Raw genomic sequence first — 9,767 nt, 5'->3', positions numbered from 1 at the left:
CTATATTATGTACTAATCTATATGCTTGACTTGGCCAGTTTTGTCACAAATGTCTGTTTCCAGTGATTCAGTCCAGGATACTATATTTCATTTTTATCCTGTATCTTAACTTTTCTCCAACCTGTGGCATTTCTCAGGGTGCCCTAATTTTCATGACTTTTGTACTTTTTAAAAGTGTGAGTATTGGCCAGGTATTTTTTAGAATGTCCTTCAATGAGTGCTGTGTATTTATTTTTAGTGGCGCTACTTTCTTTGGTGAGGGGGAAGAATAATACCATAAAGATATTTTTATCACAACATGCATGAGAACGTACAATATCAACAAAATTTAGTATTGATTACACAAACTTTAATCTCTAATTAGTGTCTAAGTAGTGTCTGTGATGCTTCTCCATTGTAAAAATATTATATTCAATTTCTGTGCTCATTTTTCTACAAATGACCATTTAAGCTGTAAACATTTGAAAGGGAGGTGGATTACTATCTATCTAAAAAAAGATTGAGTCTTACAAAATTTTTACTGTGTACAAGTATTCATATTTTAATGAAAAAAGTTATTTACAAAGTAAATGATTTGGTTCTTCTCCATTGTTTCTTAACCTCATCATTTGGAGACAATTTTCCATGTCTCAGTTTCTTGAGTGTAAAACACTGAGTTAATGCTACGAGACAGAAACAAAGTGCTATGAATAAATAAATATTCCAAGTTGTGGCTCATGTTCTGTAAGAAGGTTTCATAATGATGTTTGACTTAGAACTTTAGGTTGCCATTCAGGTGGGAAAGGAAGGTTCAGGTCACTATATGATGAAAGGTCACCACTATTAGAGGCAACAACAACTTCTAGGCAATTTCTTCCTTGAATCTTTATGCATATGAGCATTTTTGCTTTGAGTACTTCTTTTCTTAATTGTTACATGGCAAACTCATACATAATTTTCTGATATCAGTTACTTCCTCAATGAAGTTTTCTCTTGTCCTGAATATAAATTAGGATGTCCTCTTTTTGCTTCCCATCACATTATCATTTCCTTCACAACAATGATAGAAATTTGTAATTTTATCATATATAAACACCATATATACTGACATGTATGCATATATGTATATGTATGTGTATGACTTACAGATTTTTGTTTAATGTCTATCTTTTCCATTGGAGTAGAATATCCTTGAAGGTAGGGATTTCTTCATCTTATAAGTTAGCAGAAAGCAGGGCAAAGGATTAGGAAGTGAGCATGAAAATCAGTCAGGTGGGTTTTATGATAATGTTTTAGAATTAAGGGTTTTATTGAGATATTGGCTGTATCAAAATAGCAATTGCACCCAAAAGAAGATCATATATGACAATATTGGAAGGTAGAGAAGTTTGGCAGATGGTAACAATAGGTACTCTCTTCTCTAAAGGTTTATCAGTGACCACTTCAAAAGTTAAGTTTTGCTGAATGGAGAAGTAAAGCAGTGGGAGAAATGCTTTATGCATTGTGATTTTTGAAATGCAGGGCCCTGTGCAAGGTCCAGCTGAGGGCATTCTTCCCTTCATTATTCCTCAGGCTGTAGATGATGATTCAACCTGGGAGTCACAATAGTGTAGGACAATGATGATAATTTCTTATCTCAGGAAAAACTGTTTGATTTGTGCCAAAAATATGAGTATGGAAGACACATATAAAAGACAGACATCAAGTAGGTGAGAAAAGCAGGTAGAGAAGGCTTTAGCTTCCCTTTAGCTGATGGAATCTTGAGGATGGCAGCAGCAATGCGGGTGTAGGAAGACAAGATCAGCAAGCAGGGGATCATGACCACCAGAATGGTTCCAACAATGGCATAGATCTCAAACAGTGTTGTGTCTGCACAGACCAGCCTCAGCACAGGCGGGCTGTCACAGAAGAAGTGGTTCACTTTGTTGGAGGCACAGAATGGGAAACTGAAGAGCCATGTGGTCTGCACAGTGGCTACAAGAACTCCTGGAAACCAGGAGGCTGCAGCCAATTGGGTGCATGTTCTTTGGTTCATGAGGACTGGGTAATGCAAAGGACTGCGTATGGCTACATAGCGGTCATATGTCATGGTGGCCAGGAGGAAACATTCAGCCACTCTAAAGAAGAACACGAAATACATCTGAGTTTCACAGCTAAGGAAGGAGATAGTTGTAGCCTGGACAAGCAGGGTTCCCAACATTTTAGGGACAATGACTAAGCTGAAGCGAATCTCCAAGAAAGACAGGTTCCTGAAGAAGAAGTACATGGGACTGTGTAGCAATGGGATCAGTCAAGGTAACGAGAATGATGAGGCTGTTTCCCATCAGGGTGGCCAGGTAGATGATGAGAAATACCACGAAGACAATGACTATCTCTGTAGTTAGGGAGGAGACGCTCATGAGGATAAACTTAGTTATTTGTGTCCAGTTTCCTCCAGCCATAAGTGTAGTTTTGGATTTCCAGTGTGGTCATGGAGGGAAATTCTTGATTGGAACAGCAATCACATTCTGAATTTTTTTTCCATTTTCCTTTTTATTCTCAGGGAAAGAGCCGAAGTCAAGCTCTCATTTGTCAGGGCCTTATGTTATTTTAAAATTAAGATATAAGGAAGGATAACGAGTGCAGGAAGTGTGAGCAGAGCAGTTGTTAATCCTTTCCTAATGTTACTGTTTTTATAATTTATTTTCTATCTTATGATGTTAGTTTTAAAAATGAATTGAATATTCCCACACACCTCCATGTTCTGCTCCACACTTACATATTTAAGTCACGTGGTAAACTTAGCAAGGTCATAAAGGCAAAATAGTTGAACTAGCCTCAAAACAAATAAAAAATTTAATTCTATATATTATACATGTCTCTTTAGTAAAGATTTATTTCTCTCATCTTTTTCATCTAGTAACAAATTAGTAATTACTTCTCTGTAGGCAAATGAAACTACGTTTTCAAAATAATTGAATAGTATATATGGTGTATAAAATTTATTTTATTTTAGTTTTGGTTGATTCAAAATTTGAGAAAGGAAAAATACTCAGTACTAGAAATAAGTGGGGTCATAATTTTAGAATTTTAAAATTTAGAAAATTTTAAGAGAATTTCTTAATGTGTCAATTTCTTTTTTTTATTTAAGGTGAAAAAAAACAGAAAAAGGGTACAAGTAATACAAAGTTTAAAAAATAAACAGTAAAAAATCACTAGTTAATAGGTTACATATTCTCATCTGAGAAATAGTTGCTCAAGTTACAAAATTGAAGCATATAAAGTGGACTTTCAAACAGTGAGAGTGCAAACAGTTTTGTTCAATAATCCAAAAAAACTCAGTAATATGGTTATCTATCTTATACACTTAAACATATATGCAGTTATAACCTTTAGAGCACTTTCTTGTCTTTTGTTTTGTACAATGACAATTACACATTTTATTACTCCCACAGTTCTTATTATTTTTTTTGAAGAGAGTAAAACCAAATGCGACATATCAGAACAGAGTCAGTCAAATCAAAAGGATAGACATAATAATGTAAAAACAAAATACAAGGTGATCAACAATGGTTACCATACTGCCTCTTGCTATTTTAAGAAGAATTGACAGTTATAATAAAATTGAACAAAACAGTAAAGAATAAAACCAAAGCATTGGAGACATTACAGGACTTTAAAAGAAGAAAGAGTCAACCAGGATGGGCGTCATAATGAATCTTATTGTCTTCACAGTTTTGCCTATACTTTCGAACTTGGTACTATCAAGCAAGCACAACAGGGGAAAATCAGTCAAAACAAGATGGTGAGGGCAATACAGGGTTTCAAATCAAGTTAATAGGAAATCAAAGTAGGTTACTATAATGTATCCTGCTATTTTTTATTTATTTTTCCCTTAATTAAAAGATAAAAAGAAAAAAGTAAATAATTTTTTAAAAAAAGAGGGATTGAGATAAAAGAGGGCATAACAACAGAACAGTGCAGGTCAAAACATAACCAAAATAATGTTTCACCACAAGAAATCCTGATATAAAAATAGTTACCATAGTGTCTTTTTCTTTGAAATCCTTGAGCATAACTTCGTATACTGTAGCACCAAACATATCAAGACACTATAAAACCATTCAAGAGAATGACATTATTACAGGGTATTTAGAACCAATTAACAGAAAATGAACAATGGTTTCTGTATAATCTCCTTGTCTATAAAAGTTTTTACTTATATTATCATATATAATAAAATCCAATAAGATACAACCTTTTAAGACTGATGGAGACAGAAGAATACATGTTTGATGGGACTTCAAAACAAGATAAGTCAGCACTAGCTGTTATGATGTCTTATTTTCTCCAAAATAGCTATTCCTACCATCTGATCTTTTCTGCTCATTTATGTTGAGTTCTTTTTCTGTCATTTGTTGTCAGTTTGTCTTCTTCATTTCACTTTCTGCTCCATTCATTGTTGCCTCTCTGCCATTGTTTCTGGAATCTTGGTATTTTCCTTTTTTAGACTATCCTGCAGTATTCTCTGTAGACTTGAATTGGTGGTTGCAAATTCCCCTAGTTCTTCTTTATTCTGGAAGCATCTTGCTTTTCTATCAATTTCCAGGGACAGTTGTGCAGGATATCTCAATCTTGGCTGGAAATTATTATCTTTCAAAGCTTGAATTATTTCCCCCCATGCTCTTTGTGATTTGATGGTTTGTGCTGAGAAGTCCACTGTAATTCTGAGAGTGTCCCTTGTAAGTGATCTGTTTCTTGTTTCTGACGGCTTTTTAATATTCTGTTCTTATATTGGATCTCTGGAATTTTGATTATTATATGCCTGGGTGTAGCTCTGTTTGGGTTGTAGGTGGCTGGGGTCCTGTATGCCTCATACATCTGAGTATCTTTACTATTTGCTAAATTAGGGAAATTCTCTTGGATTATTTCTGTGAATAGCTTTTGTAGTCCATTTGTTTGTGTCCCTACTTCTTCTTTTATGTTCTTGATTCTTAAGTTATAGATCCTCTTATCATCTTCTAGCCTTTGTATTGTTGCTGTTTGTTTTTTTTTGTTATTTTTAAGAAGTTTTTCATTTCATGCTACCATATTACAAATCCGTCCTCCAGTTCTGATAATCTATCCTTAGTTTCTTTCAAGCTGTTATGCCAGTTTTCGATAGAGTTTTTAGTTTCCTGGTAATCTCTTTGAACCTGCTTCATGTATTCTATGTTTTCTCTATTTTCTCCATCAAACAATTCTCCCCTTTTTTTCTGTTCTTCCATTCCACCATCTGTTTTTCCTTGGGCAGTGCTTAGCATTTCTCTAACTCTTCTACTTACATTTTGCTTCAGGTCATTAACAACTTCATTCCTGAAACCATTTGTGAGGCTCTGGAGATAGTGCTTTATGTCTATTGTTGCTGTGTCTGATATTGCATGTTTCTCAGGATTGGGGCTGGAGGACCCTTTCTTGTTGCTCCCTCTTCCCATATTTTTTCTTCCTCTTTATACAAGCATATATAGGAGGCCCAGTTTCTTTCTTTGTCAGTTACAGTTTGTTTGAATTGCACCAGCTAGGTGTTCCTGCCCACTGCACTGTACTAGAGAGACACAGATCTGGGCAGCTTTGGCTGGGCCCACTCCTCCAGGTCAACCTACTGAAGGCTTCACTGCTAGGGTGCACTTCCAGGTGCTGGGACCTCATTTGGGCTAGCTTAGTGGATCTTAGTCAGCGGTGTCATGCAGGCCAGGCACTACCCACCAATCCTGCTTGAGAAGGGAATATGTGACTGAAGTCACTGCAGCATCCTGTCCCGGCCAGCCTGCCCAGTTCCAGTATGTCCTTTGCTGATGCCACCAACTCTATGGAAGGGTCCCCGATCCGCTCACTCACTGCATGTCGATGCAGGGCTCCCAGCCAGTCCCTCTCTCAACTCCATTCACCACTTCCCATTCTCAGAGCTTTCGCATCTCTCTCCTTGCCATGCCTAATGGGATGTAGCAGCGGCTGCAGGAAATTCAAATTGCAGCCTCCAGTGGCGCAGGGTCCAGCTTCTGCACTGAGACCTTATCTGTTCCTGTTATATCACCTGGATTGCATTTCTAGTTGGTTTGTCTTAGTTTAATTCATTCCTGGGTCAGCATAGTATATCTCCCCTTGCTTAGGATTTCTCACCCGGCACCATTCCTGGATTTTAAGTGCGGTTTCTCAGAGAGCCTCCCAAGCTGCTGCTATCTATCTGCCATGTTCTCCTGGAAGTCAATGTGTCAATTTCTTAATGTAGTTCATGATTTTCTAGTAGAATATAATGTTTAATGTTGATGTTTTTGAATTTTCATTTTTATTAGTACATGTTTACAATGATTACATTCATCATGAGGAATTGGTACATTTACATAACACACCTTAATTCTTTTTACATCAAAGATAAAAATATGAATGAATTGACGTAGTTTCATCAAAATATAATTCTAAAAGACAGGAGATTGAGAAATGAGAAAACCTTTAGGAATGGTTATAACATCATGTCAAGTAAATTGAGTGTCATATTGTCTTCATGACTGGAGAATTAGCTTTAAAAAAGTTGAAATTTTTGTCAATTAATGACATTAATATAATTATAAAAATAATTATTTAGAAACTGTCATTCTGTTTGCAACAAATATTTCATAGCACATAACACAGAATCATGTATTTTATGTTACATTATATTGTTAGCATATTATATTGCTAATTATATGAAAACAATTCATACTGTATTACTGTCTAGATTAATGCTTTAAGTATAAAGCATTAATATGTGAAGCATGCAATAGTTTGCCAGAAATGAAAAATACCAATTAAATTCTCATTTTATTATATAATTATATTCAGTGTGGACAATGTTTTAGTTGTTGAAATTAAGTTCTAGACTTATATATAAATATGTTTATATTTAATTTTAGAGGCTATCACCTGTATATTGTATTATACATGTTTATATTTAATTTAGAGTATATAAATTATAAATAGTAATAATATGATCTTGACAGATTGGCTAAAGCCTGTAATTCCAGCACAGAGAAAGGCTAAGGCAGTTGGATTGTAAGCTCAGGTCCTGCCTGGACAGCTAAGTGAGACCCTATTTCAAAATAAAGGATTAAAGAGAAGTATTAAGGAGGAGGCTTAGTGCAAAGACCTTGGGTTCAACTCACAGTATATAAAAGAAAAAGATCTGTTACCCCAGACATAAATGTTAAAAATAAGAAAACATCTAAAGGTAAGTGCCAAAATATTCCTATTGACTTCCAATGAACAGAAAAATAGGCAAAACAGACATAAAAAAAGACAAGTGGACCAAAACAACGAACTATAGAGCACATAAACAAACTCATGCAACTGACATTTAACACAAATACTGAGAAAGTACAGTACAGAAGGACTAGTTTTCAACAAGTACTGTTTTAAATTATAGTGTTCAGTTATTTTAAAAGTTAAGGGAAATAATCACTGCAGGTGAAAATGACAAACAGATTTCAGATTCTATATACAAGGTACTTCGTGCTAGCAATTATCTATCTACAATTTTAGATTAAGCTTGATTGGTTACACATTTTATTTAGTAGGATTCTTCTGTTAACTTTATGATAAAGTATAGGCAAACAAATAGAAGGACATAAATAGCACGACTGTTAAATAGTCTTTACAATCTCTACTATTAAATTTATGTATCCATTTAGGGCTGCTAAAGAAGATTTAACACAGCATGGAAAAACATTGCTTGCATCTAGCAGAATGAATGTTGTATGCAACAAAATAGTTTGCTCAGTAAAAAGACATTCATTTTAAAATACAAAATTATAACATATATGTATAAACTGCAATTGTATTTACATCAATATTAGTATGTTAGTGGTGCAATAATAGGCACTTAAAATTTCTTTATCATGTTTCATATTTTCTACATTATTTGCCTTTGTTAAATGTTACTTTGTATTTAGGTAGACACATGTAATTAAAAGTAAAATACATTTGTAATTCAATTCATACACTGAAAAGACAAATGGCAAACTTCTAATAATAATTCAAGGAATACTAAAAAGTATTTGTCTAGCTGATTTGCAAATAGTTCATATAAATCATTAGGAGCGAAAGGTAGATAATAGCTCCAAAAAGTTGTTGGCACAAACTCAACTGAAAAATACTAATAGTGATTAACCACATTAAATTATTTGTTTTTCCTAGTTGTAAAAAGTAACAACTAAACAAATAAGGAAGCAACCCATAAGTTCAATTCTTCTCGTGAAATTTACAAAATTAGTAATAATGTTCTGAATTGGCAACTTTGTTTTCAAACTAGTGTAATTTTTCTGAAAAACAATTTACAAAATTTGTTCAAACATTGGTTTGAGAACCTCCTCAGTGTCTCTAATTTGTCAGTAACCAAAGCTATAAACAATAATCTCACACATGAACTCTTTCAGTGATGCAGTATTACACAAACACAAGAAACAGCCACTAATCCATAATGACTACTATTATGACCCAGGGATTTAAGAAAATATGGAATCATATAGGTCATTCTAGAAAAATGTTTACTACTATTGATCAATGTCTTCCTTATAATAGTAAGTGGAAAAAGAACTCACAAAAACATATGCAAATACTATTTCAGTTTTATACACATGTATATAGAGGAGAGAATGGGGAAAAACACAACATTTTAGTGATAACTGCTATAAAGTAGTAGGAAGGGAGATAGGACTGTTTTCTTAATTTTATTTTGCAATTTTTCAAACATTCAACAGGAATCTACTTTATTTTCATAGGAAAAAGTCATAACTATAAAAGTGAGAATTAGTGAGAATTATCTTTTGGTAATATGTATTGAATGCATAATAGAGCTGTGCTATGTATTTTACCTTTTCTTTTTTTACCATTTTTTCCTCATGCCAATGGTCTTATCTAGGAACTATTATTATCTTCTCTGCATTACCAATGGATGAACTAGAAATTAGAGATGTTGTTATTTGGTAGTTTATGAATTTGGTAACTTGCTTACATGGGACAATAAAAGGCAGATCTGGAAGCCAAAAGAGTAATCAGAAAAGATAACAAATAATCTTGAGTTTTTAAGCAATGATGCAACGTAAATACAGGTTATGGCTTAAATTTCTTCATTGGTTACTCTGTTATCCAAGCACTTTAAGCTCTCAGCACCCTAAATTGAGATTCCTACCATTTATTGAACAAATTACTTTGTTTCATGATTCCGTACCAGAGGTTGGAAAACATTTACTGTTACATACATTTATAAATTTTCTTTAGGCTTGCAGACTCTGCAGTTTCTTTCAAGTTACTCAATAGCCAAACAAACACACAGATGTGTGCATGTGTACCCATACATATACAATATGCATAAAACTGCATTTACCTGAAAATAGACCTAATTGGAAAACAGACACTGGTTTTTATCAAAATGATGGCCAGTATCAAGGAGAAGATTATATCTAAGTATTCTCTTGCTGATTATCTTCCTGTTAGTTCTTAGTTTGGGAAAAATAGGGAACATATGATATAAGTAGACAAACCATTAGGGTGTTACAAATATTCTGGCAAAAGAGTATGACTGAGGCCCAATAAAACTCTGACACTGTAGTTCATTTAAATTCTGTGATTTTCTAGGTGCCATAAACTATTATTCTTTTGATTTGTAAGAACCACTGAAAGAACATATAAATCATTTTTAGCTCATGAAACATCTAAAGAAGCAGCTGGTCAGATTTGGTCCACGTGGTATTGTTGGTTAATCCTTGCTGATATCTTCCTTCATGGTGTGACTTCTG

General features: G+C 34.0%; 1 pseudogene; it reads right to left on the bottom strand.

The window, feature by feature from the left end:
* Positions 1-1,473: 1,473 nt before the first annotated feature.
* LOC100718816 (olfactory receptor 10A5-like) lies at positions 1,474-2,420 on the bottom strand (annotated as a pseudogene).
* Between the last annotated feature and the right edge of the window lie 7,347 nt (positions 2,421-9,767).

Source organism: Cavia porcellus, unplaced genomic scaffold, assembly GCF_034190915.1.
Source record: "Cavia porcellus strain 051 isolate PalLab524CR breed Dunkin Hartley unplaced genomic scaffold, mCavPor4.1 scaffold_9, whole genome shotgun sequence".
NCBI classification, from domain to species: Eukaryota; Metazoa; Chordata; class Mammalia; order Rodentia; family Caviidae; genus Cavia; species Cavia porcellus.
This window is presented reverse-complemented; position numbering and strand designations above follow the sequence as displayed.